Genomic DNA, 10,253 nt, shown 5'->3' on the forward strand with positions numbered 1-10,253 from the left:
TTCCGTAACCAAGGTAATGGCATCCTGCAAGGGTCTTCCATCCACAGAAGCGATCAGACGAGGACAGTCCAATGAGAGAACTGGAACGCGAAGCCTCCGAACTGCCTCAAGACTGATAAAATTGCCTGCTGCGCCCGAATCCACATACGCTACCTCAGAAAATCGTCTCTGATTAAGAACAAACAGGACAGACAGGCACAAGGGTTGAGAGGAATCAGAAACACCTAATAATAATAATAATAATAATAATAATCTTTATTTATATAGCGCCAACATATTCCGCAGCGCTTTACAGTTTAACAGTTTCAAACACAAAAGTCATAAGTAACAACGTTAACAATACAATAATTAAAGCAAAATAAGACGACCCTGCTCGTGAGAGCTTACAATCTACACCTAGGGAGGCCTCTCTTACCTGTCCTAGGCGGAGGAGTTTTCCGGTCTCTGGGGGCATGCACGCAGTAGATGGGAAGCACTACCACAATAAAAGCAGAGTCCTTGGGAACGTCTCTCCCGACGACGCTGCTCAGCCAGCTTGACCCGATCTACCTGCATAGGTTCTGGTACAGATGCTGAAGAGGACAACAAAGACCGCGGACTCCCCGACCTGCGGACAGATGGTGAAGAGCGAACGAACCTCCTCTCTCTAGTGGACTCACGAGTTCGCTCCTGGAAGCGCAGGTCAATGCGTGTTGACAGGGATATGAGATCCTCCAAGGAGGTTGGAGTATCCCGTCCTGCCAACTCATCCTTTATCCGACTAGACAGACCTCTCCAGAAAGCGCCAACCAGAGCCTCATTTTTCCACCCTAACTCAGAGGCTAGGGTGCGAAAGCGGATGGCGTACTGAGCGACAGTAAGAGAGCCCTGTTGCAGGTTGAAAAGCGACTCGGTCGTGGAGGCTAGGCGCCCGGGCTCATCAAAAACCCGGCGGAAGGTCTCAAGGAAAAAGGCTAATTGGGAGACTACGGGATCATCCCGCTCCCACAGGGGATTGACCCAAGCCAAAGCCTCACCCTCTAAATGCGAAACCATGAAGGCCACCTTGGCCCGATCGGTAGGGTATTGTTGAGGGAGGAGTTCAAAGTTGAGGCGGCATTGGTTAAGAAATCCCCTACAAAGCTTGGGGTCACCGCCAAACCTAGGAGGTTTGCCAAGACGAGGTGGCGGATGGGACGAAGGAGCAAGATTAGAGTCTTGCGTACCTTGAGCAGAAGCCGCGGAAACAGACTGCAAATTAAATAAGCGGTCGTCTATGGAAGCCATATAAGACAGCATACGTGCCTGCGTATCTCGCTGCTGAGAAAGCTCTTGCTGCAGGCCTGCAATCTGAGTAGCGATAACTGGGTCGGAAGTTTGCAAAGAAGTCAGGTGGGACTCCATGTTTTTTAAGAAGGACATAATGCGCTGTTGATTATCGCGCAAATGTGCTAGCTCTTTCTGAGCAGAGAACGCGGCGCCTGCGGGGTCCATGGCCTGAGTGTACTATAACATTTCAGAGGCAAGAACGAGAGTGGACCCTCTGGACCGTGGTAGACCTACCCCTGGGCGAGTAGACCAGATGTTAACCAACCCCTATACAGGCGCTGTCAGGAGCAGGCCCAGAGGTCTCCTATCCACGGTAGCAGATACCAAGAGGGACGGCTCAGGAGAGAGAGAAAACAGAGGACGAGGGCAAAACAGAAAACTAGAAACGAGGACTACGGGACCAGAAGCTGAGGACTCGGGGATGAAATGACAGACTGGAACAGTGGAATACCAGAGACGGAGCTGTAGGGAGAGAGGAGAGATGATGAGCGAAGATGGGAACGACGGACTGGAACAGTAGGAGAGCAGAGACGGAGCTATAGGTTAAGAGGGAAACCAGCACGAAACACTGAGACACAGAAGCAAGGTGACCGGAGGCAAAAGCAGAAGCTAAAGACACTCAGGCACCTCCTAGCAAAGGAGGCGGCCTGAAATAGTAGGCACACTACCTGGATTGGCTGCAGCACACCGGAGACTCACATCCGGTATCAGGAAACCAGGAAGGATAGGAGTGCCTAACGCAGGATCCTTTGCGCCTGCGCAGGAGCAGCACCTCTAAGACGTGGAGGAGGGGCCCGCCGAGGACGAGCGTACCGCCCACCGGAAGCCGGACTGCAGGGACGAGCAGCGATGGAGGAAGACAGACCAGCGCGCCGTGACCTGGAGGACGAGCGGCCAAGGGGAACGAGAGCAGCGGCGACAGCAGGAGAAGAAGCGGGGACAGCGCGGCGAGACCCGGAAATGGAGCGGTGAGTAGCGGTAGCGGCTGTGACATAGGATGTGGGATTTTAGTGTTCTCTTTATTTTTTGAGCAGTGTATACAGTATATATCTTAATATTTCATAGAGAGATACATAGCAGAATAGCCGATAATTCGTCATCTTCTGCATAATCATTGCCGAAGCCGACAGGATATTAGACATGGTTTACATACAGCAAACCATTGCAGAACAGTTAGATTTTTATATGTCCCTCACTAATAATGTTAGTAGTAGGTGTTTTGGAGCTGCACTGTAGGTGTTAAATTAAAGGATTAATTCACGGAAAAAACTGGCTTGGGCTTCTGCACAATTTTCTCCGGCAAAGAGGGAATGCCAGAGACTGAGGGTAGATATTAATAGCCTAGAGATAGACCATTGTTATTGCGCTCCCCCTGGCTAAAAATATCTGCCCACAGTCACCCCAGAAAAGGTGCTGTTAGATGCGCCTATTCCAGCACTTAGCTTCTCTCTTCCCAGTGCCCTGTAGAGGTGGCATATGGGCTAATGAGGGGTTAATGTCACTTGTCACGGATCCCTACTCCGTGGTGTAACTAATTCGTCACGTGCCCGCTTTCAGCACGTGACTTGGGTTGTGCCTGCAAGGGTAAATCTATCTCCCCTCTCTCAGTCCAGCATTCAATCTCTGTCCTATGCTGTAATGGGAGCATAAATCACACATGGACCCAGGCCACACACCCGCTCATACACGCTGCCACCACTCACCGAATACACGGGCGATGAGTCCCGGAAATATTAATACTAATAATGTTTATCACTCATAAGGCTCACACATCTTACGCTATGGATTCTTTTTGAACATTCAAGGTTCAACTTGTTAAAGTTTTATACTTTAATACATGGGCAGCAAGGTGGCATAGTGGTTAGCACTGCAGCCTGGAGTCCTGGATTCAAATCCCACCAAGGAAAACATCTGCAAAGAGTTTGTATGTTCTATCCGTGTGTGCGTGGGTTACCTCCGGGCACTCCAGTTTCCTCCCACATTACAAAGACATACTGATAGGGAATTTAGATTGTGAGCCCCATTGGGACAGCGATGATAATGTCTGTTTAGCACTGCGGAATATATTAGCGCTATATAAAAATAAAGATTATTATTACCTTGCTATTGTAAGGTGACATTAACCCTGGATAATAATGGAAAGGTGTCATTAAGACACCTATCCATCATTAATCCTATAGTAAATAAAGGGTAAAATCAACACACACATTAAGAATAAAGTATTTTAATGAAATAATTAAACACACAGGTTTACCATCTGTATTACGCTCTCAATCCAAGCGAAGCCCTCGTTCTTCTGTAAAAAAAATACAAAATAAAAAAGCAACAATATCCCATACCTGTCCGCCATACAGTCAAGTCCCACGCTGCAATCCATCTCAAGGGGTTAAATAGTTTACAACTGGGAACTGTGCTAATGTTACCGGCCGGGCTGTAAACCACGAAGGAATGAATGAAAAGCTGCCTGCGCAGCCTCCCCGCCTGACCGGACATGAACTCTGTAGCATGGGAAAGTTTCTGAACATTTTCCCATGCTGTCAAGTACACCGCGTAAGGCGGGGAGTCTGCGCAGTCTCAGTGAAGTCAGCGGTAGTTTTGTTTTTCGTTTTCGTTTTTCACTCTCATCCTTCAAAGCGCCATAACTTTTTTATTTCTCTGTCAATATGGCTATGCGAGGGCTTATTTTTTGCGGGCCAAACTGTACTTTTGAACGACATAATTGGATTTAGCATGTCATGTACTAGAAAACAGGAAAAAAATTCCAAGAGCGGTGAATTTGCAAAAAAAGTGCAATCCCACACTTGTTTTTTGCCTGGCTTTTTTGATAGATTCACTAAATGCTAAAACTGAACGGCCATTGTGATTCTACAGGTCATTACAAGTTCATAGACACCAAACATGTCTAAGTTATTTTTTATCTAAGTGGTGAAAAAAAAATCCAAACTTTGCAAAAAAAAATAAATTGCGCCATTTTCCAATACCCGTAGCGTCTCCATTTTTTGTCATCTGGAGTCGAGTGAGGGCTTATGTTTTGCACCCTGTGCTGATGTTTTTAATGATACCATTTTGGTGCAGATAAGTTCTGTTGATCACCTGTTATTGCATTTTAATGCAATGTCGTGCTGACCAAAAAAACATAATTCTGGCGTTTCAAATTTTTTTCTCGCTACGCCGTTTAGCAATCAGGTGAATCCATTTTTTTATTGATGTACCGGGCAATTCTGAACGCGGCAATACCAAATATGTGTATGTTTGATTTTTTTATTGTTTTATTTTGAATGGGGCGAAAGGGGGGTGATTTAACCCCTTTATCCCCAAGGGTGGTTTGCACGTTAATGACCTCGCCAATTTTTACAATTCTGACCACTGTCCCTTTATGAGGTTATAACTCTGGAACGCTTCAACGGATCCCAGGGATTCTGACACTGTTTTCTCGTGACAAATTGTACTTCATGATAGTAGTAAAAATTCTTTGATAGTACCTGTGTTTATTTGTGAAAAAAATGGAAATTTGGCGAAAATTATGAAAATTTCGCAATTTTCCAACTTTGAATTTTTATGCAATTAAATCACAGAGATATGTCACACAAAATACTTAATTAGTAACATTTCCCACATGTCTGACACCATTTTGGAAAGTAGACCCCCTATGGAACTTATCTAGAGGTGTGGTGAGCACTTTGACCCACCAAGTGCTTCACAGAAGTTTATAATGCAGAACCGTAAAAATAAAAAATCATATTTTTTCACAAAAATTATTTTTTGCCCCCAATTTTTTATTTTCCCAAGGGTAAGAGAAGAAATTGGACCCCAAAAGTTGTTGTACAATTTGTCCTGAGTACGCTGATACCCCATATGTGGGGGTAAACCACTGTTTAGGTGCATGACAGAGCTCGGAAGCGAAGGAGCGCCATTTGACTTTTCAATGCAAAATTGACTGGAATCGAGATGGGACACCATGTTGCGTTTGGAGAGCCACTGATGTGCCTAAACATTGAAACCCCCCTCAAGTGACACCATTTTGGAAAGTAGACCCCCTAAGGAACTTATCTAGAGGTGAGGTGAGCACTTTGACCCACCAAGTGCTTCACAGAAGTTTATAATGCAGAACCTTAAAAATAAAAAATCATATTTTTTCACAAAAATTACCTTTTCGTCCCCAATTTTTTTTTCCCAAGGGTAAGAGAAGAAATTGGACCCCAAAAGTTGTTGTACAATTTGTCCTGAGTACGCTGATACCCCATATGTGGGGTAAACCACTATTTGGGCGCATGGGAGAGCTCGGAAGGGAAGGAGCGCCGTTTGACAATTCAATGCAAAATTGACAGGAATTGAGATGGGACTAGGGTTGAGCGACTTATAATTTTATAGGATCGGGTCGGGTTTCACGAAACCCGACTTTTTCAAAAGTCGGGTCGAGTGAAATCGGCCGATCCTATAAAAAAGTCGGGGTCGGGGTCGGCCGAAACTCGAAACCCAATGCAGTGCATTGGGTTTCCAATGGTTCCCAGGGTCTGAAGGAAGGGAAACTCTCCTTCAGACCCTGCGATCCATATTTAAGTGTAAAATAAAGAATTAAAATAAAAAATATCGCTATACTCACCCTCGGACGCGCCCTGGTACTAACCGGGAACCTTCCTTCCTTCGAATCAGCGCTTGCAGGACCTTGCGGTGACGTCGCGGCTTGTGATTGGTCGCGCGACCGCCCATGTGACCGCTCGCGCGACCAATCACAAGCCGCGACGTCACCGCAAGGTCCTGCAAGCGCTGATTCTTAGGAAGGAAGGCTGCCGGAAAGAAGCAGGGCGCGTCCGAGGGTGAGTATATTCCTATTAGGTATATACTCACCCTCGGACGCGTCCTGCTTCTTTCCAGCAGCCTTCCTTCCTAAGAATCAGCGCTTGCAGGACCTTGCGGTGACGTCGCGGCTTGTGATTGGTCGCGCGAGCGGTCACATGGGCGGTCGCGCGACCAATCACAAGCCGCGACGTCACCGCAAGGTCCCGCAAGCACTGATTCGAAGGAAGAAAGGCTGCCGGTTAGTACCAGGGCGCGTCAGAGGGTAAGTATAGCGATATTTTTTATTTTAATTCTTTATTTTACACTTAAATATGGATTCCGATACTGATTTCCGATATTGCAAACATATCGGAATTCGGGATCGGAATTCCGATACCAGATTCAGAAGATCGCCGACTTCATGGACGACCCCACACAGGGGTCGGGTCGGGTTTCATTAAACCCGACTTTGCCAAAAGTCGGCACCTTCTGAAAATGGCCGACCCGTTTCGCTCAACCCTAGATGGGACGCCATGTTGCATTTGGAGAGCCACTGATGTGCCTAAACATTGAAACCCCCCACAAGTGACACCATTTTGGAAAGTAGACCCCCTAAGGAACTTATCTAGATGTGTGGTGAGCACTTTGACCCACCAAGTGCTTCACAGAAGTTTATAATGCAGAACCGTAAAAATAAAAAATCATATTTTTTCACAAAAATTATATTTTTTCCCCCAATTTTTTATTTTCCCAAGGGTAAGAGAAGAAATTGAACCCCAAAAGTTGTTGTACAATTTGTCCTGAGTACGCTGATACCCCATATGTGGGGGTAAACCACTGTTTGGGCGCATGGGAGAGCTTGGAAGGGAAGGAGTGCCGTTTGACAATTCAATGCAAAATTGACAGGAATTGAGATGGGACACCCAGGGCTGCCACTAGGAATTTCAGGGCCCCATACTGGCAAAATTTTCAGGGCCCTCTTAAGACTCCACCCAGGCTCCACCCCAGCCCCGCCTCCACCCCTCAAACTGTCCACAGCCCCACTGCTGTCTCTTGGCAAAACTCCACTTCTCACAAATCACACATTAACAGTTCCCATCACCAGATCAAACACATAGCCAGCAGCTTTTGTTTTGGCCAAAAGGTTTTTTTTAATCTGAGATGACAACAAGGTAGACTCTTTTGGCCGGGCCCTACTCTACTCTAACCTATTAAACATTTGTTAAAATATGCAATACAATTTAGATGTATTTTTATTTATTTTTCAATTGGACAAATACCACAACACCATGACCAGACACCATATTATCACCACATAGTGACCTATAATACTGTCTACAAGGAACAAATACCGCCACACCATGTGCAGACCACATATTACCACCACAGTGACTGAACAATACCACATACAAGGGACAAATACCACCTCAGCATGTCCAGACCACATATTACCATCACATGGTGACCAACTACATACAAGGAACAAATACCAACACAACATGAACAGACCACATATTACCACCACACAGTGACCGAATAATAGCACATATATGGAACAAATACCGCTACACCATGGCCAGACAACATATTACCACCACATTGTGACTGAATAGTACAATACTGATCATTAATTTTAAAAAAAATACTATCACCATAAGTGCCATTATACACAGGAGATCTGTACTTAGTATGCAGTGTGTGTACAGGTAATACAGTGGTCACCGATGCTATTATACACAGGAGCTGTTTATATAGTGTCAGTGTGCAGGTAATATAGGGATCACCAGTGACATTATACACAGGAGCTCTGTATATAGGGTACAGTGTACATGTAATACAGCGATCACTAGTGACATTATACACAGGAGCTCTGTATATAGTGTATGGTGTACAGATAATATAGTGATCACCAGTGACATTATACACAGGAGCTCTGTATACAGTATACAGTGTATGGTGTCAGTGTACAGGTAACATACTCACCAGTGACGTCTCTAGCTAAAGTCCTTCATCTTTGCGTTTCTTTTTAATCCAGCGCAGACCGCTATCACTTCTTTCTGCCAGGACTCGTCTCTGCATAAAATAACACATTTATCTAGAGCACCGCTTCCAGAGCACATTCCCCATTTTTTTCCTTCCTTCTACACTACACATCTGACTACAGACGTTCACCCACCATTAATATATAATTGGTTATTATGCAACCCACCATTCCAAATATAAATTATAATCCACCACTGTGCCCCCACTATCTGTATATAGCCACTTTCCCCATTTAATACATATAAATTAATTAGCACCTGTATTCTTTCTTCCAATTTATTACCAGTCACTTTATCCTCAACGACCCCCACTATTTACCTCCCGCTCTAACCCTTACCCCAATTCATTATAGTTACATGACCCTTCTGCCTCAATTCATTGCCATGTCTTCTCTCTCTCCCACCCTCTATTCATTATCAATTGCTCTTCCCCACCCTTAAATTTCATTATTTGCTCCCCCCCACCTTCAATACACCATTTGCTCTTCCCACCCCCACCTTCAATTCAATTGCTGTCCACGTCCCTCACACTCACTTCATGTGCAGTCCCCATCACCCCCACTTCATCATTTAGTTCCCTATCATCATTTAGTCCCCTATCCCCCCGTCACTTCATCTGCAATCCACCTTACTTCATCATTTGCAGCCCCCTATCATTTTATCATGTGCAGAACCCCCTCAAACACACTTCATCATCTGCAGTCCCTATCACTCCCACATCATTACCTGTCCCCATCACCCCCACATCATCATTTGCAGTCCCCATCACCCCCACATCATCATTTGCAGTCCCCATCACCCCCACATCATTTGCAGTCCCCATCACCCCCACATCATCATTTGCAGTCCCGATCACCCCACATCATCATTTGCAGTCCCCCACATCATTTGCAGTCCCCATCACCCCCACATCATTTGCAGTCCCCATCACCCCCACATCATCATTTGCAGTCCACATCACCCCCACATCATTTGCAGTCCCCATCACCCCAACATCATCATTTGCAGTCCCCATCATCCCCACATCATTTGCAGTCCCCATCACCCCCACATCATCATTTGCAGTCCCCCCACATCATTTGCAGTCCCCATCACCCCCACATCATCATTTGCAGTCCCCCCACATCATTTGCAGTCCCCATCACCCCCACATCATTTGCAGTCCCCATCACCCCCACATCATTTGCAGTCCCCATCACCCCCACATCATTTGCAGTCCCCATCACCCCCACATCATTTGCAGTCCCCATCACCCCCACATCATTTGCAGTCCCCATCACCCCCACATCATCATTTGCAGTCCCCCCACATCATTTGCAGTCCCAATCACCCCCACATCATCATTTGCAGTCCCCATCACCCCCATATCATTTGCAGTCCCCATCACCCCCACATCATTTGCAGTCCCCATCACGCCGACATCATTTGCAGTCCCCATCACCCCCACATCATTTGCAGTCCCCATCACCCCCACATCATCATTTGCAGTCCCCCCACATCATTTGCAGTCCCCATCACCCCCACATCATCATTTGCAGTCCCCATCACCCCCACATAATTTGCAGTCCCCATCACCCCCACATCATTTGCAGTCCCCATCACCCCCACATCATTTGCAGTCCCCATCACCCCCACATCATTTGCAGTCCCCATCACCCCCACATCATCATTTGCAGTCCCCCCACATCATTTGCAGTCCCCATCACCCCCACATCATCATTTGCAGTCCCCATCAACCCCACATCATTTGCAGTCCCCATCACCCCCACATCATTTGCAGTCCCCATCACGCCGACATCATTTGCAGTCCCCATCACCCCCACATCAGTTGCAGTCCCCATCACCCCCACATCATCATTTGCAGTCCCCCCACATCATTTGCAGTCCCCATCACCCCCACATCATCATTTGCAGTCCCCATCACCCCCACATCATTTGCAGTCCCCATCACCCCCACATCATTTGCAGTCCCCATCACCCCCACATCATTTGCAGTTCCCATCACCCCCACATCATCATTTGCAGTCCCCCCACATCATTTGCAGTCCCCTATCCCCCCTTCACTTCATCTGCAGTCCCCTATCATTTCATGTGCAGTACCCCCTCAAATACACTTCATCATTT

Source organism: Ranitomeya imitator, chromosome 1, assembly GCF_032444005.1.
Source record: "Ranitomeya imitator isolate aRanImi1 chromosome 1, aRanImi1.pri, whole genome shotgun sequence".
Classification (NCBI taxonomy): Eukaryota; Metazoa; Chordata; class Amphibia; order Anura; family Dendrobatidae; genus Ranitomeya; species Ranitomeya imitator.